A 23,440-nucleotide genomic window follows, 5' to 3' on the forward strand; every position below is an offset into this window, starting at 1 on the left:
CGTAACTTCCTTCCCAATTACACTCATGGAAGATATATTAGTAGAACAGTTTGTAAACAGCTTCATCTATTCCAAATCTGACCAGTCACAGCTAGCATTTTTTTTTAAGCCAGGTCATCATTGTCCTTACCAGGGATACTGGTATCTTTACGTGAGAAATTTCCAATGATTTTCGAGATAGAATTCTGGCAGAATCAGTTGGCTGCTTTCCATGATAGTATATCCTCTCCAGACTGAGTAAAAGCATTCTCTCATTTAAATGAACTCAAAGCATGTTTCACTATGAGATGGAGCTCTAGTGTGCAGTAAATAGTAATTTGTTAAATCAGTCTTTGACTTTCATGAGAGTTTTAGATGTCTGGTGCAAAAAAGGGCAGGAAATATATATATATATACACACCAAAAAGTTTATGGATAGAAGCATCTTATGACACTGTGTGTGTACCCATAGACACATATACGTATCACAATACTAGTTAGTTATCCTAGTTGTTATTGCTCCTATTAAAAAAGAAAAATGAAAAGCTGGAGAGGAGGCTAAGAATAAATTTGTGGAAATGCAGACGTTGGAAATCTGTGCTCTCCATATCAGCAGATATAAATAATTACAAAAAATGAATTGATAAGAGTTCAGTTAAATTTTACATTTGGAAGGCAACTTAAAGATGAGACTGAATACGAAAGTGAACTATAGTTCATATCTGTCTGAAGTCATGGTATGCTTAAAAATCCTGAATATCATCTAGAATGCATTTTTTTTTTTGACAGAGTCTCTATCTCCCAGGCTGGAGGGCAGTGGCACAATCTCGGCTAACTGCAACCTCCGTCTCCTGGGTTCAAGCGCTTCCCTGCCTCAGCCTCTCAAGTAGTTGGGATTATAGGCACCCACCATCATACCCAGCTAATTTTTGTATTTTTAGTAGAGACGGGATTTCACCATCTTGGCCAGGCTGATCTTGAACTCGTGACCTTGTGATCTACTCACCTCAGCCTTCCAAAGTGTTGGGATTACAGGCGTGAGCCACCATGCCTGGCCTAGAATGTAATTTTTTAAACTATGTAATGTTTTAGATAGATCTAATTACTGAATTTTCAGATATTGATATGTTTCGTTCATGGCTCACTAGATTCTTGGTTCTTTGATAACCGGGATTCCTCAAGTTGAGAAAAATTGTTTTACTATATGAAAATTGTCCTTTATTCCTGATAAAAAAATGCTGTAATATATGTCTTTTTATATTCCATTGTGGTATAATAAGCTGAAAAATGTTGTCTTGGGTTCTCCATGCAGTTAATTTTTACAAGAAAAGTTATCCATAGTATAAGAAAAGAGATCGTTTTCTTGTAGGGAATGATAGGAAAATGCTATTTGTATATGCATAAAATTTGCTTGATGAGATAAAAAGGGTTAGCATATAAAATATTATCCATGTAATCCCGAATATATGTAAAATTCCTAGCAGTTTTCTCTTATTAATATGCTCATTGCCATTCTCTGTATTTGCAAAAGATAGTATGTGAAATCTAAATATTTATGCCCTCACAGACTCCAACTAGAAAACCTGGCTGAGCTGTACAGAGGTCTTGATTGTGTTTCATGCGACATTAAGACAGTTTGGTGAATCAGGCAAACAGATTCAGGAGAGAAAAGCTGTATCCAGAAAATTTTCTTTCCTCCTTATTCCCTGACACATTATGTCCATTCCTCCACAAAAGAAAATTTAGAACTTATAGAAACTTAAAGTATTTTGAAGAATACTTTAAAACTCACAATTGCTTTACTTGAAAAAATATTCCAAAGTAGCCTGAGTTTCCTGCTCTGGCTTTGTAAACAAAACATATTTCTGGCCCAGCGCAGTGGCTCATGCCTGCAATCCCAGCACTATGGCAGGCTGAGGCAGGAGGATCACCTGATGTCAGGAGTTGGAGCCAGCCTAGCCAACATGGTGAAATCCCATCTCTACTAAAAATACAAAAATTAGCCAGGCATGGTGACAGCTGCCTGTTATCCCAGCTACTCAAGCAGATTTGGTTGAACCAGGGAGGCGGAGGTTGCAGTGAGCCAAGTGTGCGCCACTGCACTGCAGCCTGGGCATCAAGAGTGAAACTCCATCTCAAAACAAACAAACAAACAAACAAAACATATTTCTAACAGGTATTTGCTTCTAGTTGGTTTTTTATTTTGTTTTGTTTGCATTAGGATAGTTTTCTAGTGTGCACAGAATTCAAACGAGTGATCTACGTATTAACAAACCGGTAGACTGGAGATTGGCAAATGTAACTAAAGATTAATTATTTGAAATGGAACATAATGAAAAGACAAATGAGCCTTGAGAAAAGGGAAGGTATATTGTCTAAACCATCAATGATGGGTTAAAAACAACCAGAGTGAAGGACTTAACGACAGGTAATGAAAACTGAGGGGATAATTAGGTGCTGTCAGAAGGATGAGAACAGCCCAGTTTTATTTAAATCTGTCTAAAAACGTAAGAGGCACTTTAATTAAATTTATAAATAATACTAAATTAATAAATACTACAAGTCCCAAAGGTCTGTAGCTTGCTTTCCACCAACTAATTTTGTAGACAGATTAAAAAGGCTGCTTTAATAATTTCTATTTGACTAATCTAACTTCTAAAAACTGAAAAACATTCTATTCTCACATTCTCAATTCTGTACATTTCCTCTGCTATATCTCTAACAAATCTTAGGGATTTTGTCCCAATTATGTAGAAACAGCCACATGGGGAGACTTCTGGTAAGCACCGTGGAAAAGCTAACACAAAGCTAAGACAACAGAAGTTACAAAAAGTATACCAAAATGCAAGCCAAATATAGACAGAAATTTTGATTCATTCAGAGATATGCTAATTAACTTGAATTTAGGCTATAATCTAAACAATGTAAACATCTGTATAGTAAAGGAGCTTTAACCAGTTGCCTATTAGCATAAGCTTAAAGACGCATAAGACATTAAGGAACCAGTCAACATCATCTATGATACCAAGACGCTCAGTTAATGCAGATCACCCTGAAGACTTCTCAGGTAGGCTAATGACGTGTTTAGATAGGTGCACCTGAATGTTTATTCCCAGACCCAGCTGTACCTCATTCCCAAATGCCAGAAGAAGCTGTTTGTCATCAGAGAAGTTTGAAATTATATCCCTCACTTCACAAAAAAATTTCCATTAGGAACTCAACTTTCTTCCCAAACATAGAAGCTCATTATTACACACAACATCACAGTCAAGTCAAGATGAACTCAATCAGAAGGATTCCTGATACATTTTAAATATCCTATGTGGTTGTGTCATGTTGGCCAAAATTCAGTGATGCTGATTCCATGAAATCAATATATTTAGTAGAGAATTTGAATCCCAAACAAATATTGAAATAAATACTTTCTTCAGAATGGAGAAACTTCATTATTTCCCTAATATTCACAACAAACAGTGTTTTTGATTACTAGGTAAACTCTGCAACTAGAAAAATAATGTTAGGTCAAAGCTCAATTATCTAAATACCTTTACGATTCTAACCTGTTTACCATTTTCTAAGTTATTTCCAGGCTTAACGAATAATAATAGCTTTTCATCATCTCATCTTTGGTCTTGTGGGAAAATCAATAAAAAGTAAAATGAATTAATTCCCCATCAAAACATAAAAACTTTAATATAAACAGCCTTTACCAAGAAACATTATAGAAAGATATTTCTTAAATTGTCTGCAGATCCAGTCATTGATGACTCCAGGAAACAGTTGACTTCTGCCTCTAACTGAAGGCAGCTTCGCTCAAAGTCCCATCTGTTCACACTGCCCTGTTTCCTAGGAACTCCTCAATCTCGCAGCCTCTTTTCTAATTATTGTGCTATCTACACATCAAACTAGACTTGTTCCTTATTTCTCTTGGGCTCTTCTCCCAACATTTCCAGGAGATAAGTAGTTAATTCAATAAGCAAATTTGGCTTGGTGTGATGGCTCACATCTGTGATCCCAGCCCTTCAGGAGGCCAAGGCAGGAGAATCACTTCACTTGATGCCAGGAGTTTGAGACCAGTCTGCACAACATAGTGAGACTCTGCCTCTAAAACAAAACATTTAAAAATGAGCTGAGTGTGGTGGCATGTGCACCTGTAGTCCCAGCTACTCAGAAGGCTGAGGCAAGAGGATCACTTCAGCCTAGGAGTTTGAAGCTGCAGCGAGCTATGGGTGACACAGACTCTGTCTCAATAAATAAATAGTGAATTATGCAGCTATATTTGCATATAAATAGTAGCTTTGGTGAACTACTGATGAACTCCTTTTTAATCCTAAATAAGAACTCTGATCTGTCAGTAATTTTCTGATTTTAACATTTAGTCTAATCTATTAAGGGTCAGCATTCTTTGAAATGAGTTCCAGAAGCATATTTTAAAGCAAAATATCATTGAAATACAATGGAGGTAAGCTTTACTACTACCTGCACTAATAGAATCACTACCAGGTACTGAGAGGGATTTCACATTATAGACACTTATGCAGGAAATTATTTAACTGGATCTATTTTAAAGACTCTTCCTTTAAAGGAATTGAATCACTATTGCTTCTGTAACATGTGACAGATTTGTTCTCTTCTCTCTCCCTCCCTCTCTCTCTGCCAACATTGGCACCCGGGTTCTTCTCATGCTGCTTTACATAATTGGTCTCTGAGTAGATGAAGCTGCCACCTGTTCACAAATATAACAAATCATTCTCCTTTGAGAGTATGATTTAACTGAATTGCGATAAGATAATGGGCCTGGACAGCACTTTCACATCTGTGTAAACATATATTCACCTTTCACTCAGTCTGGTTTTTCTCATAATAGTGTAAGTATTATATTTAAATGATAACAATGTAATTATTATCTTGATCTTATTTTGATTTTAAGTAATTCTTCCACTTTACTCTTTTCACTTTTTTTCTTTAGCTACTTTACCTCGCTTCCACTGAGAACATATTATGTCCATATTATCCAATCAAAAGCAAAGTTAGCTCTCCCTAAAGACATTCCTCCAATACAGAATAAAATAATCAGGATATCACATTTCTGGACACCCATACTTCGTGTAGCCTAGTTCTAAGAACACAGGGCTTGCAAAATTATATTTTTATTCATTTTTAATATATTGAAGTCATCTTAAGGTTTTTGAACAATGGGGAATCAGCATTAGTCCACAGCTGGAAATACATTGTGTCTTCCCACTGTAAAGTGTTTTAAGAGATTTAAAAGGATTAACTGTCATTATGTTATATAAAAAGATTAACTGGCTAAAGAAAATCTCATTGCTGCAGGATATTTCTAACCACATCCAAGGTAGTAAACACTATCATCTGAAGAAAATTTATAAATTCCTCTCTAGTTGAAGACTTGGTAACATGTAACTTATACTTGAAATAAGTGATTTAAGAGCTACATCAGACCCCACTATATCGAGAATATTACCCTGTTTTCTATTGGAAACATTCCCAGTGCTATATGTAAAATACTTATCAGAAAAGACTTTTAACATGATGGTGAAGCTGATGTGATGCCTAGAAAGATTATAGACACCCAACAAAAAAAGATGGATAATATGCAAATTTCCCCATTTTTGAACCTCATCCCAACTCTTGATTCCTAAAAGGAAGGGTAGTATTTTTATCCAAAATCTCAAAAAGATGGAGGAAATATCTGATAATGTCTTTGACTCCCATATCTAAATAGCAAGTGAGTTTTTTATCCCCAAACTGCAAGGTTTATAATTATTATGTTTTATGATATAGTATGTGTGAAAAAAACATACACATAATATAAAACTCTATATAATGCATAACTTAGTTTATTTGTCTAATATAGATATTCAGTCTTACACAGTGTGTTCTGCTTTAAGTCCTCATAATTTTTAAAATGGAAGGAGCTTTTGAAATTATATTAACTTTTTATTTTATAGATAAAGAAACTGAAATCCTGTAAGATCTGTAAATCCAGAGAGGAGTGGTTCATGAAAGTAGTGACCACATCTGTTTTGTTGATTCTTGTATCCCTATTGTTTCACAAAGTGACATGCAAGCACTTGACAAATATTTTCTGGCAGGATACATGAATGACAACCAAGACAACCCTCTATACTTTTAGCACTCAGGACCTCATAAGCAATATCTATTTGATCTGTAGCAAATTTAGTTTAATAATTATTGAGTTCTTTCTGTCAATAAAGGAGTGTGCAATGTAGTAGAAAACAATTGTTTAAAACAAATGGCATAACTTATTTTAATGCAATTAGTTATGTCTAGTTTACTGTAATATTATTGCACAAAATAAATGCTAAAAGATAGTTACAGCACAAAGGAATACCACATAGCCATAAAAAAAAAAAAAATAAAAATCCTGTCCTTTGCAGCAACATGAAAATTTGCTTATCCTATGTGAATTAACTCAGGAACAGAAAATCAAATACTGAATGTTCTCGCTCACAAGTTGGAGCTAAACTCTGAGTACTCGTGCACTCAAAGAAGGGAAAAATCGACACCAGGGCCTACTTGAGAGTGGAGGATGGTAGGAAGGTGAGGATTGAAAAACTACTTACGCTCATTACCTGGGCAACAAAATAATCTATACACCAAGCCTCCAAGACACATAGTTTACCCACATGACAAACCTGTTCATGTATCCACGAGACCTAAAATAAAAGTTACAAGAAAAAGAAAGGTAGTTAAAAATATTGAAAAAGGATAAATTATTTCTCTTGGCCTATAGTAAGTTCATGGATGAAGTGGTTTTTAGCATAGGCCTTGAAAAATTATTAGAATATCAATCAACAGAACGGTTAGAAAGGTCCTAAGGGCATACGAGGAAGAACAAATTTGAGCAAAATCACAAAGGAAGGATCAGATCAGCCATGACTTGTTATAGTAGTGATGGATGACTAGCAGGAAAATCATTTATGAAAAGTTAGAAATAGCCTGGGAGAGATAGAGTGAAGCCAGATTGTGAAGCCCTTGAATATCTGTGCAGTCAGCCTCCGTATCCACTGGGTTCCATATTCACAGATTCAAACAACCAAGGGCTGAAAATATTTGGAAAAAAAAACAATAAAAATAACCATTTGACCCTTTAAAAATAATGGAAAAAAAATACAGTATACCATTTACATTGTATTAAGTATTATAAGTAATCTAGAGATTATTTAAAAAAAATGTGTGTAGGTTCTACACAAATACATTTTATATTAAAGACTAGGAATCCAGGGAGAAGGCCTGAAACCAATCCCCCACAGATATGAAAGAATGTACTAAATTTAGTAGGCAGTGCAGAAATAAGGCTTTGACCAAGAAACTAACAAACTTAGGTTGTTTTGGTTGCAGTGTTCAGGACAAAGGAAAGATCAGACCTTTCCTTTAGGATCTTTGTGTAAGAGACTGCATGATGTACTGGGTTGTACAGACAGTAAACATTTTCTTTAAAACATTCAACATGATTGTCTGGAAACAGTCATTTTTATTTGTTATGAAATGACTACTTGTAGCATGGAGGTAGGAGAGAGACGTGAGCAGCAAAGGAAGAGTAAAAGAGGACTAGGCTTTTGCATTTTGAGGGCATTTATTATTTTGAGAATGAAAATGTTATCTATGCTTTCTATAAATGCTTTCAGTATTGAAGATTTTTTTGAGACATAATTGCTGTCTCCCCAGGAAACCAGGAGAAATAATAGAAAACTAAAATAAACATGATGCAAAGAACCTGGTGCGTGCACTCTCTCCCCTTGAGTGCCTGTAACAACCACTGCAATTGCGTCACTCTGCTGCATTATAGTCTGTATAGCACCAGACTATAATACACATCTAAAAGCGTGTTTGCTTTGTTTCAATACTAAAGTGACTTCAACCTGATTGCAAACTCTTATCCCGTCATCAGACATGAGGGAAAAAAGAAAGGATCACATTTGATGAAGTTTAAAATACTTTTAAAGTTGATCGGCCAATTCCAATTTAGACATTATTACTAGAATCCAACAGCATTAATGATTAGACAAACTAAACAGTGTTAGTATACTTGTTGATACCTATTTCGTGTGTACATGGTATATCCCAGATATTGTAAGTGAAAATTGAAACATGCAATGTAAGTTGAAATGGATCACCATATTTAATTAAATGGTAGCCTGTTTTAATATTAGTGTTGGGATGGAATGTTATCTGTTCTTACAGATAAATACACATGAGAATTCTTATTGCTTTGGCATAAAAAATGCAAAATTTCCAAATTACCTTTTCCTTTCCCCTGGCATCCTGCAGTAGTCTCCCATTGAGATTTAAACTCAGGACCTCCAGAGAACAAACAGATGGTGAAGACCTTATCTTCTTGCTGATCACAGCATGGGGCAGTGTAACTTGGTCTGATAGTTTAGTCACTTGAAATACATTTCTCTGAGTCTTCTATTTGCCTCTGTGTTATTTTATCAACAATAAATAGTTCACTTCTATTTGGCTTGTCCCCACAAACAAACTTGGAGCAAACAAAACTCACAGAAACAATTCTGTCTGTTAGATTTAGGTTTGGCTGGTAGTTTGTAATTAGTAATCCAGATTTCTTCCTTTTGGTATTTATTGCCAAGCAGATATAATTCAAGTTGTGTTTTTAGGTTTTGCTAAGCACAAAGTAAACTGAATAAATCTTTTGGAGAAGGACATGAAGAAGGACAAGATAAATGCTATGACCTAAATAATTTCTTATGTTTAGCAGATGATCCTGATAAGACACTGTACAGACAGTAAATGGACACTGTAATGGATTTTTTTCTTCCCATTTTTTTTCTTAGACTTAAGAGTATCTTATGTGGATTACATCAGAAGATGGACATCTGAATGGTACTAGCATTTCTCTTTATGTCTCCATTTAATATATCTACACACATATACAAAAATACGTATGTTAAATTTTGCAGTAGAAACTAGTTATAAAAGATGGAGGATTTGAGAACACAATCAAAACAAAAAAAGCCCTAACAATGATAGAATTACCTTATTATTATTGGATGTTATTAATACTTGGCTTAGTTTTCAGCCTGTTTATATTATGCTTGGAAGAAGACGTAAGATACAAAGAGATGAGAAAGAAAGTAATCAAAGAGAGTCTTTGGAGCACTTGTTTATGCTCTTTAAAGGACATTAAACATAGCACATGGAAAAAAAAATGTAATTACACCAGAAATCGCATTATTTTCATTCATGGTCTAATGAACATGTCATGAAGGCCCTATGAAAGATAAATTAAGAAACAAACATAAAAGTGAGCACGTAAGTAATATTCTCATGAACTCAAAGGCTTGGTAGATCAGAGGCATTTTAGAATATGTCAGAGCATGCTCAAGAACGTGGCACTTGGCTAGAATCCTATCCTCAAGGAAGATTTTTCAGTTACAGTCTAGGGAATAGCCTAACCGACATTCAGTGAAAAGATAAAGAAGAGGAAGAAATAGACAAATGATATGGGTAACTAAACATTACTTTTGAGGTGTTTTCTCTCATAACATTTGAAGATAATATCCAATAACACTATTTCTAAAAGGAGCAATTTATGCAATGCCTTGCTACTTCTCAAAAGGAAAATGCATTTGTTGTTTGCCTTTATTGTACACTATTCTGACAAGCACTTGTCAAGATTTTTTTGTGACATATGTTTTATACAAGATTTATTACAAACCATTTGCATACATCCAGAGAAAATGACTACTGTAGGATAACAACAGTTCTCTTTTCTTCTTTTTCAATTATACTTTTGGTAATTATAATCAAATTTGTACATTAGATACCTTTTTAATATGGCTGGTTGACAAATAACCAGAAACTTTTCTAAGCTAATGATTACCTCTTTATGTATAATTTCATATTGTAGAGACACTGTTGTTCACAGTAAATGACTTACTAGGTATAATAGTTTTTAAGGCCTTTTAAGTGTTAAATCTGCACTGTGCTGCTTCCGAGTTTAAAATTGACTCATAATTGAATTAAATTTTGATACCTTAATAATAACTGCAGCAGCTTTGGAAAGCTTCTGTTTCTATTTTATAGACAGAAGAGGTTAATTCTCCTACTCCTAAAATCTGGTTCATAAAACTTCACAAAACTTCCAAATTTGCCTTAAAATTCATATATTCCATGAAAATGTTGAGAGTAAAAATTTTAGTTTCACAAATAGTGTATTTAAATTATGCTGCAATTTTAACCTAAGAAAAGCTATAAATATTGATGACATCAGGATAGGAAGCAACTGTAAAGCAGATAATTTTGTTCAAGAAGTAACACGGGTCAAAATGATTTATACAGATAGCCTATGACAGACAACATTGAACATAACTCCCGCATAAAACAAATGCCTCCCATTGTCACAGCCTGGAGAGTGACCTTTTCAACTTTCTAAGGCTCCACTTTTGTGAATTATTGGCAGTTTCCGCTCTATTGGGAAAGCATCCCTTTCCTCAGCACCATGTTCTTTCTGTCTCTTTCTGTATCTGTGCACACTAACTAGATCAAAAACAAGGCTATTGGCAGGTCGAATGTATTTGCAGTGCACACCACAGTTTTTGCCTAAACTCCTTTTTAACCAAAATCTAGAATCTTTTGAGTGGTAATTATAACATTAGGGAACAGTGCCCTGGAAATGCTCTTGTTGCTTAGTGCTTGTTAGTGAATTATTTCAGATGTTTGTTGAAAGGAATGGAGAACAAAGGATGTTAGAATGAAACTCTTCCATTTGCAGGAGAATGAACAGCATTGTTACATTGTTCATAAGGTGTTTAGTAATTAACTCCTAAACTTAACCAGCTTAACAACCCCCAGCTTACAGGGAAGGGCAACAAAAAAGCAAGCAAAATTTGAGGCACTCCAGGCTGCTGCTGAGGAGGAGCTGTGGACCCAGCACTTTCAGAAGTCACTCCAGTGCTCATTGGACTCCACAGGCACCTGCACTGGTTTAAATAGTCTCAAGGGACCTCATTTGCATTTATAACAGATCTTGTGTTATTTTACATGTCTGTGGAAGTTTTTCCTTTTCCAAAGTGCTTTTAATCTATTATTTTACTTGTTTTTTTAAACAACTCTCTGTTACAAAGGAAGAAATCAAGGTAAACTGATCTTTTCTGCATAAGATCATGAACACAGAGTTCCAAAAATGCCCAACTGGGGTCAAATCTCAGCTCCGCCAACTCTCCCTTCCTCCCTGGCTTCAGCCAGTCCCTGACGCTGAGTACTGGCTTCCAAGTCATCAAGAAGAAGTTGTACAGCTCAGAACAGCTGCTCATTAAGGAGTGTTGAACTTCAACCTGTGAGGGTCGACAGTGCCCCCCAGGGCAGAGACAATTGAACTTTTAGGGTGGAGACTAGAAGCAGGAGCTGAGGGGCTGATTTCTGTGGTTGGAAAACAGGCAGCGACCTAAAGTGGAGGTGGTGAAACTGAGTTTTCCAGGAAGCTCGTCTAGTTGTGTGCAGGTGGCTGTTTACTGGGGACATGTACCTCTCAGTACTGCAGCATGAAACAAAGATTTAGGAGCCAACAAGGCTTCCGGCTGGATGTGTGTGTAGCATGTACCTTATTATTTTTATTACTGATAGTTAACAGTGGTGTGACAGCCGGAGAGCAGCTGGGCTGCTCTGGCCTCAGCCTTGCCCTGGGTGAAGGGGTCTGTGCTCCTCAGAGCAGCTGGAGGGACGGGGGAGGTCGTGGAGGTGGTTTGTGTATCTTACTGGTCTGTAGAGATCAAGTGTTGTTTGTTGTTTGTTTCATATCTTTTGTTTTTCTGGTTGGAGCATCACTACTGACCTGTTGTAGGCAGCTATCTTACAGATACATGAATGTAAGAGTAGGAAGGGGTAGGTGCTGGGGATCACTTGGGATTTTTGACACTTGAAAAAAATCCACTTGGGAGCTGCGTTCAACCCTTTCCCCACTGTGTACTATGGAGTTGAGCTGGGAGGGGAGGGTCCAAGAGGGTGGGGGCTGGAACCCCTCCCCGGGTAGAGTGCCACCTGGGTCATCTATCTAGAACTGTTTACATGAAGATAAGATACTTACTGTTCATGAATACACTTGATGTTCAAGTATTAAAACCTATGCAATATTTTTTACTTTTCTAATAACATGTTTGTTAAAACAAACAAACAAGCGCTTGCCATTATACAGATCTGCATCCTTGGAGCTCCCAACTGGCTTCAGGGCATTTCTGTTACTAACAGGAACCTCAGAAATATGGTAACACTTCCACAGAACTGGATCTACTCAAGGCCTTTCTGAGTTCTGATGGCTTTCTAAGTAATTGGAAAAAATACCAGAACTACCCAGTTAAATTATCTACATTGGTGTTTTCTATATTCGCCATTTGCTAAGTTCCTTATAAATATAAGTCAAGGGCTCCAAAACCACATTTGGGAGAGTCAACACTCTGTGTAGGGACAGTCAATACTCTTAGAAAAATTTAATGGGGACTTCTGATTCAAGTAATAAGGAGAATAAGAGTCCCTGAAAACCTTGCCACCTGAACCATGTAAAATTGCTAGTTAGAATTTTAAATAAATTATTAACAATACAAAAACCAAACTAAACCATGCAGATTATTTATTTATTAAACGTTACACATCCCATAAAAATAAAACTGAAAATAGGAAGGAGGTGGGGAGGTAATGTCCACAGAACTAAATTCCTCTACATTCCTTTCCAATTTCAGTATAGATAACTACAGTCTCAAAAATTATAAGACATCAAAGAAAACAGAAACAAGAACTATGTTAATATTTTAAAGCAGCATGTGCTCCTCTGGCCAGATTACAGATGCTACAATATAAGTAAATTGAGGTGTAGGCAAGAGAATAATCCCTGGAGCAAGAGGTCTCAGAAAACACGGGGTAGAAAGAGGGGAGGAAGGGGAAACATTGAGGTTAGATAATAAATATAGTACAAAGGCTGAAAACGTAGCTACATGTGACTCATTTTCCTCTTTCAGTACCTCCACCTCCATCCTCTCCACCCTTTCTCTGTTCTTCTAAGCCCAACATTACAGGGTTGACAGCAGAGAGTGGCTGTGGGTACACCACAGTTCCCAGAGATATACTCAAGTGCAAGACACAAGGACACTGAAGGGAAATCTATGTGAGTTCTGCAGGTGGAATAAAGATTGTAGGATAAACAGATCAATGCCAGTCTTTTTAGGAATATTTCTACACTATAAAATGGGACACATTACAGAGCACTGATACTTGATGTATTAGTCCATTTTCACACTGCTGATAAAGACATACTCAAAACTGGACGATTTACAAAAGACAGGTTTAGCTGGACACACAGTTCCATGTGGCTGGGGAGGCCTCAGAATCATGGCAGAAGGCAAGGAGGAGCAAGTAACATCTTACAAATGGTGGCAGGCAAAGAGAGTGAGAGCTTGTTCAGGGAAACTCCCCCTTATAATATCAGCAGCTCTTGTGAGACTTATTTGCATCATGAGAACAGCATAGGAAAGACCCACTCCCATGATTCAATTACCTCTCACTAGGCCCCACCCACAGCATGTGGAAATTATGGGAACTACAAGATGAGATTTGCGGGGGGGACACAGAGTCAAACTATATCACTTGAAATTCCACAGGTAAAATATCAGGGTGACAAACAGACACATTTTTCTTTTGAACTTCATTGTTTCTCTTTTCTGCCTAGTTCAGCTATTCTTTGGAATGGAAATTTACCTGTAGTATTTTCATTTTGTTTGCTTTCTACTTTCTTGCTTACTTGCTTAAGTGATGCTAGTGATAGAATATTTTTTAAATATTCTTAATTTATTGCTACATTGAAAAAAAGGAAGGAAATGTAAGAGGACAAAAATAAGGTGTAAGCAGGAATCCAGAGAGGTAACTGAGCTCCAAAGGTGGCTTGTAACTTGACATCATTCACCAGTTCTGGGAGACTTTCAGCACTGGTTGTGTTAAAAGGCTGGGAAAACAACTTCTATAGGCTTCCAAATGAAGAAGAGCTAATAGAAACACTGAACTAAACTGGAGAACACAAACAGTTGTATGCTTTTGGAATAAGGGAAACCCAAAATAAAACTAAGAATACAGATACATAGCAAGAAAACTTGCTTGTCTTATCTTGGTAGAAGCATTTCCCTAATGATCAGTGATGTTGAGCTTTTTTTCATGTTTTTTGGCCATATAAATGTCTTCTTTTGAGAAGTCTGTTCATGTCCTTTGCCCAATTCTTTTTATTTTATTATCTTTTAAATTTTATTTTATGCTATTTATTTGTTTATTTATTGAGATGGAGTCTCGCTCTGCATCCCAGGCTGGAGTGCAGTGGCTCCATCTCGGCTCAATGCAACCTCCGCCTCCCAGGTCCAGTTCAAGCAATTCTCCTACCTCAGCCGCCCAAGTAGCTGGGATTACAGGCATAAGCCACCACGCCCAGCTAATTTTTGTATTTTTTAGTAGAGACAGGGTTTCACCATGTTGGCCAGTCTGGTATTGAACTCCCGAGCTCATAATCTGCCCACCTTGACCTCCCAAAGTGCTGGGATTACAGGCGTGAACCACTGCCCCAGGCCTCTTATTTTATTTTTTATGTTGTTTTTCCTTAAGTTACTGGGGTACAAGTGGTATTTGACAGTATGAGTAAGTTCTTTAGTGGTGATTTGTGAGATTTTGATGTGCCCATCCCCTGAACAGTATACACTGCACCATATTTGTAGTCAAAACCACAGTGAGGTACCATCTCAAGCATGTCAGAATGACAATTATTAAAAAGTTGAAACAGATGCTGGAGAGCTTGCAAAGAAAAAGTAACACTTTTACACTGTTGGTGGAAGTATAAGTAAGTTCAGCCATTGTGGAAGACAGTGTGGTGGTACCTCAAGGATCTCCTAAAAAATGGTAGACAAAGCAAGAAAAAAAAATGATTTGTGAAGATATCTCAGACTGCAATAGTGTAATAAACAGGGTTTATCTAAAGAGTGTGTGTGTGTGTGTGTGTGTGTGTGTGTATGTAACCATTGTACTTAAAAAACATTTTCTTTTTAGGCCCAGAAATAGTGACCATGAACTAAGCCATCAATAGATCCTAACAAATATCAGAAGATTAGAATTTTTCATATTACATTATCTGCTACAATCCAATTAGGTTAAAAACAAATGACAAACAAAATTAGTTGTAACAAAGAGGAAGAATAAAGGAGGGGCCATGATCAAACTAAAGGGTTAAATTTTCATAATTGATTAAAGATGTTAATTCCTGAGTTGAGTAAAATAATCACCAAAAAAAAGAAGAAAAAATAAAAAAAACCATGTGGTTATCCTAAATAACTCATAGACAAGAACTCTCTGAAAGTAGAACATACACAGAATACTTCAAAACTGAACAAAAGTTTCAAAATACACTTACTAAAAGTTGAGAGATAATTGCTAATGCAATTCTTAAAGGAAAATTTATAACTTTAAACATTTTCCTTAGAAAAAAAGAAAAGTAGAAAAATTATTAAAATAATTACTCAATTTGTGAGTTAGAAAAAGGACAGTAGAATAAAACTAAGGATGTAAAACTGAGAAAATAATAAAGCAGTAAAACAGAACAGTAACATACAGTAGAAAAAATTTAAAAACCCAAAGTTGGATCTATGACAAACAAGAAATAAACATGTCTATCTGTAGATGCTAAGAGATTCGGTTAAAATAAAAAAATATCATCAATATTTTTATAGCAATAAATTTGAAATAATAAAATGTAAAAAAAAAGTGTAACTCAATTAATTCAAGAATGGAAAACCTATATTGCCTTATAACTATTAACATAATTCCATAAAAAATCATAGACCCACATGGTTTTCTAGGAATATACTGACAAACACTCAAGGAAATAATTATCCTAAAATTAGACAAAATAATTTTAAAACCCAGAAAAAGCAGCAACTTTTCACAGACTGCCCTCCTGTTTCTTCAGTCTAGCACAAACTTGGAAAAAAAAAAACAGGCCTTTACAATAAAGAAAAAGAATAAGCCATTCTCACTCAGGGCATTTTAATTCATACACCTAAACAAAATATTAGCAAACCAAATCTAGGCAAACAAATCGGACACTTTTCTAGAAATGTAGGTTTTTAAAATATTAGAAAATTGGTGGTTGGGCACGGTAGCTCATGCGTGTAATCCTAGCACTCTGGGAGGCCAAGGTGAGCAGATCACCTGAGATTCCAACTTCAAAACCAACCTTCCCAACATGGTGAAACCCTGTGTCTAGTAAAAATACAAAAACTAGTCTTGCTTGGTGGCAGGGGCCTATAATCCCAGGTACTCGGGAGGCTGAGGCAAGAGAATTGCTTGAACCTGGAAGGCAGAGGTTGCAATGAACCAAGATCAAGCAATGGCACTCCAGCCTGGGTGACAGAGTGAGACCCTATCTCAAAAATAAATAAATAAATAAAAATAAAATTGGTAAATGATAAATTGATAAGTAAACTATGCTAATATATTAAAAGAATAAGACCATATAATTACTTCAACAGTTCAGTGCTGGGCTTACAGGTGTGAGCCCCCATGCCCCACCTAGAAAGAGAGATTTAAAAAAATAGAAAAGCAAAAAAGCAAAAAATTGTTACATGCAGGCTAGGTGACCATTTACAAAAAAAAAAAAAAAATCAAAGGAATCCACAGAAAAATAATTACAATAGAAAGTTTGCTGAGGAAAAATTTAACGGAGAAAGTTCACTGTGTTTCTATACACCAGAAAACATTCAGAAAATATAATTTATTAAAATATATAAATTCTAAAATTTATATCTTCAGAAAACTTAAAGGCATACAGAAAAACTGGGCACAGCTTCTAGAATAATCAATCAAAGTGGTCAACATAATGGAAAGTAGATCTTATGAATAAATACTTTTAAAAACCCAGATATTGTCATAGTGAAAAAAAAAGGGTCAAACTCTGAATGGTGAAAATAAGCTAACATCTAGCCTGCTTGACTCTGTCTGTCTGTTTTCTTGATACTTAGAGAGTAACTACAGCTTTTTTTGGCTGAATTTTCTAGTCCCCTTCCCTTGCTCAATTCTAAGGTATAACTAGAGTTATCATTTTTTCTATCACTAGACTTAAAGCATGAAAACCAACAAGTTTTGGGATTTTCTTGCTCCTCTATCTTGTCCAGACATTATCTACTTGAAGGCTAATGAAAAAGAAAATTAAGTTGTAGAGAACTAAAACAGAAATCTGTATTTAGCATAATCTAGAAAAAGAAAGAAAGAAAGAAAAGAAAAGTGAAACTATTCTTTTGTATTATCAACTTAAATCCTAGGTGACAAATCTCCAATATGGAAAACCATGAGGTTTTCATATTTGATTCTACAATGCTGTTTATATGTGTGCAGTTAGGCCCATTTTAAGAATGTTTGGTAGTTATTAATGGAAAAATAAAATGAAAAATGCTTTTTGAACTACATCATAATTTTGGCAGTCTTCATTTTACTATTAATTTCTGTTGTTATAACAAGGCTTATTGAAGAGAATAAATGAGGATTAACTAAGATACTGTGCTCACTGAGAATGGAGCAGCCTCCGGTGACTCTTTCTGATTCAGTAATTAGCAACCCAGAAAGCAAAGTTGTGAATATGGGTGGAGAGTGTATTGGTCTCTCAGGACAATGTTCTGCTATCAACAGTGAGCAAATAATGACTACGATACACACAACACATGTGTACTTCTATTTTAAATCCAAGGCCAGGCACAGTGGCTCACACCTGTAATCCCAGCACTTTGGGAGGCCGAGGTGGGTGGATCACCTGAGGTCAGGAGTTGGAGACCAGTCTGGCTAACATGGTGAAACCCTGTCTCTACTAAAAGTAGAAATATTAGCCAGTTATGATGGTGGGTGCTCTTAATCTTAGCTACTTGGGAAGCTGAGGCAGGCAGAAGAATTGCCTGAACTCAAGAGGCAAAAATTGCAGTGAGCCAAGATCATGCCACTGCCCTCCAGCCTGGGAGACAGAATGAGACTCCATCTCAAAAAAAAAAAAGTAAATTCAGACTATTAAGAGCAAGACTAAATCCCTCAATGCTAGCCTTATGTGCATGTGTAATAAATACAGTGCACATTTTTTTGTTAGCACATACTCTCATAAGTCTGTGATAGAATAATACACACATTTTTATTTCTGTGGTAGGATCAGCTATGAAGAATGCATTGTTTATATACAGTCTGTCTTTTAGATGCAAGAAGTCATTGTAGGAAAAAATAAATCAAATGTATTTCCTACCGAGGGTTTCACTTTATAGCAGCACAAAAAACTAGTACTTAAGCCTAATACTTTCCAAAAGAGTATTTTGGAAAGTATTATACTCTTACCCTAGTTTGGCAATATTTTTTGAAACAGATGCTTTGTGAATGCTTCATCAAGTAAATAATTACAAAGAAAAAGGTACAAAATAAAGGCAGAGAAAGTATTTTACAACTGAATTAAGTTATCAGCATAATCTATACTCCCTATGTTACATTTGTGTGTATCATCCCAACTTAAAAGAAGGCAATCTAATAGCAATATGTGATAAAACAAGGGAACAGGGAGTTCATCAAGATAGGAAATGCAGTTTTTGATTACAAAGAATTTTAAATGCCTTGAATCCTTCAATTATTTTGTGTTCCTAATGTGTAATATTTTTTCTTATCTCTACTAAACTTCAAACAATTCTTATTGTTTGTACGACAAAGAAGTTTCTAAATTTTAAAAGGTTTTGAGAAAACTGGAGTAACTGCCCAACATTTTAGTTAAATGCTTTTTAAACTCTAAATATTTAGACATCTTTCTGGAGTGAAAAAAAGAGTAGTCTAAGGTTAGAGAAGCTTTAAAAAACAGGTTGGATAAATAAATACTCGTGTGATGAGAAGCACTATGCTTAGAACTAATTGTCTCATAGTAAACTCCGAGGACGATTTGTGGAAGAATCAATTAAATTATCTTCAGATTTAATACTTTTCTGATGAGGAACTGGATTTCATGTATCATAGTAATGTGTGTGTGTGTGTGTGTGTGTGTGTGTGTGTGTGTGTCTGTGTTACATACACACAGACACACACTCTCTTTCACCAGGCAAGAAATAAAACAAATAGAAATCAAATATATAAGGAGGTCTTAATACATACTTAATACGTACTGAATCATCTTATATTATTGCACCAAATTCTCATTTTCTATCATTCAATTTTAAAAATAATAACAAAATTGACACTACGTTTGCCATCCCTGGACAAAGACCAAAACGTAAACTGCTCATATAATTCTTCAAAAACTCAAATTAGTTTTTTTCTTAAGATTAAATAGAAAGAAAACTCTAGCTAAAATTCTTTACTGTGTAAATCTGCTACCAATTTAATTTGATTAATTCTCTATTAATTTAAAGTGATAGTTAGAAATAAAAGACTTTATTTCTTTTTTTAATGTTAAAAATAAACTACAATTTATTTAATTAAGCATAAAGTTACTTTCCCATTTGTCTACAACCACAGTAGACCTGGTGTCCTGATGGAGGAAACATCATCGTACGGTCCTGTTCCCACCGAGGTGACAGGGACCCAGTGTCAGAAGGAGCCCTGTGAAGATCTGGTAACCTACCACAGGTTGATTCTCCTCTTTCATTGGTACTCTGACGGTGCAGAGGATTCCCTGGGCCCCTTGAGCCTCCTCCTTTCTCCCCGGGAAGCAAAGGTGAGAGTCTGAGTGGACCCTCCAACAAAGTTGGAGGACAGAGAAAAGCTCTCGTTTCACATGAAAGTCCACCCATTGGTGAGGGACCATATGGGGAATGCTCTCTGCCAAAAGCCCTATATGGAACATCAAATGCATCAGGATCTTTTGCTGAGAGTTTAAATTTAAACTCTATTTCAGTTAATTTTTGTCTGCTGTGAGCATTTTCTTACCTTAAATCATTGAGGTTTCCTTCAGCAGTCCGAGCTGCCAACTGATTACGATGGGCTTTTTTCTCATAGGCAGTAGTCCACCGCTGATAGTAATGAATAGTTCTCTTGAGTTCTTCTTCGAGATCTTTGGCTTGCTTTCTATAGGTCTCCAGCTCCTCGGTGGCATGGACGAGCTTTTTGTCTTCTTTAGGAAGTTTCTCTTCTTTCTCTAACCGGCTGTTTTCCTGTAGTGTTAATTTCCTATAGAGTCTCATTTCATTTTCTTGATAGAACTGAGTCATTATTTTAAGTTTCTGTTGAAGCTTCTGATTCTCACTTTCTAAATGTGTGTTTTCTAACTGCAAAGATGCTTGTTAAATCTGAAGATTTTTAATACACTGTGTAAACTCTTCCTTTGTTTTTTCAACTTCAGATAACTGGAAATCAATTTGGTTTCTTTCTCATTCCAAGATTTTTAAAGACGCATGTAACTTAGCAGCATGACTCAGTTTCTTCAAAGCTCCTTTTGGAGGACGAGCTAAGTAAGCGCCATCTTCTGATTCAGTGTTCATTGCTAATTTCAAGTTCTCATCTTCCATTATGTCTTCTCCAAGCACAGCAGCCCAGTCTTTCATCTTTAGCAAGTGTTCACTCAAGAGTCTCGATGTGATTGTCTTTATCATTTAGAACTTGCGCTGCGTGTACTCTGGAGTCTTCCACTGTTATTTTCTGTTTATTAAGTTCACTCACTTGTTCTTTCCATACTTCAGCTTCTTGCAAAAGCTGTTTCTGGCTTTCCTGAAGTTGAGAACTTTCATTCAAGGCATCTTTTATTGCTATCCTCAGTCATTCTTCATTCATTTGAGATATCTTGAAGATGATTTTGGCTTCAACTACTTGTGATTTGAGGGATTTTGACTTATCTTCTAGAGACGGTATCGTTTTGGAAATATCCGCCATCAGTTGCTTTTGTTCAGAATGTTTTGATTTCTGTTCTTTTAACTCTTTTTTGAGACCAAGTATCTCATCCTCAAGTTCATCATTGGACCTGTTCAGCTTTTCACATGTTGCCTCCAAACATTATGCCTCTGCTGCCTCCTCCTCAAAGCTGGCCTCCTTTAAAGATGACTCTACTTCACAGCCTTCATGCTCTTTTTTAACAAGAGTAAGATTTTCAAGTTTACATTTTTTGTCAATTAGTTCAGAAAGAACACCGGCAAGCTTTTTCTCTCTTCTCACATAAAGCCGACTCCTAACCGATCTCAAACTTCTCCACAAAAAAAGGAACAGCAAATATCCAACAATAGCTGCCCATATCACAAATTCCCATGGAAACCCGTAAGAATTAGAATCTGCTGTCACATTTTGAGGCAGTGCTGCCACAACCCTGCATAGCTCCACCACGACCAACTCCAAGTAAGGCTGAGAGGTAGACCCGGGCTCCTGCACAGTGCTAAGTCTGCTCTGGAGGTTGCCACAGTAACTGGGGCAACAATAAGCAGAGGAGAGCACACAGCGTTCCATTTGGAACCCAAATCCACTGGAGCAGACCACTGCAAAGCTGGCTGTGGGGGGAGCTAGGGGCACACATAAGCCTCACAGGCCCACGCTGCCCACCCCACCCCCTTGCTACACTTTACATTCTGAGGCAGCACTAAAACCTATATTTTATTTTATTTTATTTTTTAATTGCATTTTAGGTTTTGGGGTACATGTGAAGAACATGCAAGACAGTTGCCTAGGTACACACATGGCAGTGTGATTTGCTGCCTTCCCCCTCATCACCTATATCAGGCATTTCTCCCCATGCTATCTCTCCTCAACTCCCCACCCCCTGCTGTCCCTCCCCTATTTGCCCCAACAGACCCCAGTGTGTAGTGCTCCCCTCCCTGTGTCCATGTGTTCTCATTGTTCAACACCCACCTATGAGTGAGAATAGGTGGTATTTCATTTTCTGTTCTTGTTTCAGTTTGCTGAGAATGATGTTCTCCAGATTCATCCATGTCCTTACAAAGGACATGAACTCATCATTTTTGATGGCTGCATAATATTCCATGGTGTATATGTGCCACATTTTTCCAGTCCAGTCTATCATCTACGGGCACTTGGGTTGGTTCCAGGTCTTCGCTATTGTAAACAGTGCTGCAATGAACATTCATGTGCATATGTCCTTATAATAAAACAATTTATAGTCCTTTGGATATATACCCAGTAATGGGATTGCTGGGTCAAATGGAATTTCTATTTCTAGGTCTTTGAGGAATTGCCACACTGTTTTCCACAATGGTTGAACTAATTAACACTCGCACCAGCAGTGTAAAAGTGTTCCTATTTCTCCACATCCTCTCCAGCATCTGTTGTCTCCAGATTTTTTAATGATTGCCATTCTAACTGGCATGAGATGGTATCTCAATGTAGCTTTGATTTACATTTCTCTGATGACCAGTGATGATGAGCATTTTTTCATATGTTTGTTGGCCTCATGTATATCTTCTTTTGTAAAGTGTCTGTTCATATCCTTTGCCCATTTCTGAATGGGCTTGTTTGTTTTTTTCTTATAAATCCATTTGCGTTCTTTGTAAATTCTGGATATCAGCCCTTTGTCAGATGGGTAAACTGCAAAAAATTTTTTCCATTCTATTGGTTGCTGATTCACTCTGTGAATGACTGTTTCTTTTGCTGTGCAGACTTAGACTCCCACACAATAATTGTGGGAGACTTTAACACTCCACTGTCAATTTAGACAGATCAACCAGGCAGAAAATTAACAAGGATATCCAGGACTTGAACTCAGACCTGGAACAAGCAAACCTGATAGACATTTACAGAATTCTCCACACCAAATCCACAGAATATACATTCTTCTCAGCAGCACATCACACCCATTCTAAAACTGACCACATAACAGAAAGTAAATCACTCCTCAGCAAATGCAAAAGAACTGAAATGATAACATATAGTCTCTCAGACCACAATGCAATCAGCTGTTTGAAAGATGGGTAGACTGCAAAAATTTTTTCCCACTCTGTTGGTTGCCGGTTCACTCTAACGACTGTTTCTTTTGCCGTGCAGAAGCTGTGGCGTTTGATTAGGTCCCATTTGTCTATTTTGGCTTTTGTTGCCAGTGCTTTTGGTGTTTTGGTCATGAAGTCCTTGCCTACTCCTATGTGCTGAATGGTTTTGCCTAGATTTTCTTCTAGGGTTTTTATGGTGTTAGGTCTTATGTTTAAGTGTTTAATCCATCTGGAGTTAATTTTAGTGTAAGGTGTCAGGATGGGGTCCAGTTTCTGCTTTCTGCACTTAGCTAGCCAGTTTTCCCAACACCATTTATTAAACAAGAAATCCCTTCCCCATTGCTTGTTTTTGTCAGGTTTATCAAAGATTGCATGGTTATAGATATGTTGTCTTGCCACCATGGCCTCTGTTCTTTTTCATTGGTCTACATCTCTCTTTTGGTACCAGTACCACGCTGTTTTAATTACTGTAGCCTTATAGTAGAGTTTGAAGTCCAGTAGTGTGA

At 36.5% G+C, this 23,440-nt stretch overlaps 1 pseudogene across 1 annotated transcript in view; it reads right to left on the bottom strand.

Annotated features, from left to right (window-relative positions):
- The window catches only part of LOC100401086 (melanoma inhibitory activity protein 2-like), a 48,975-nt pseudogene extending 27,531 nt beyond the window's left edge, over positions 1 to 21,444 (bottom strand). The window contains exon 1 of the transcript XR_013532734.1: positions 19,942 to 21,444. The product of XR_013532734.1 is annotated as a melanoma inhibitory activity protein 2-like (transcript). The remainder of the gene's footprint in view (positions 1 to 19,941) is intronic.
- Between the last annotated feature and the right edge of the window lie 1,996 nt (positions 21,445 to 23,440).

This window comes from Callithrix jacchus, chromosome 3 (assembly GCF_049354715.1).
Source record: "Callithrix jacchus isolate 240 chromosome 3, calJac240_pri, whole genome shotgun sequence".
NCBI classification, from domain to species: domain Eukaryota; kingdom Metazoa; phylum Chordata; class Mammalia; order Primates; family Cebidae; genus Callithrix; species Callithrix jacchus.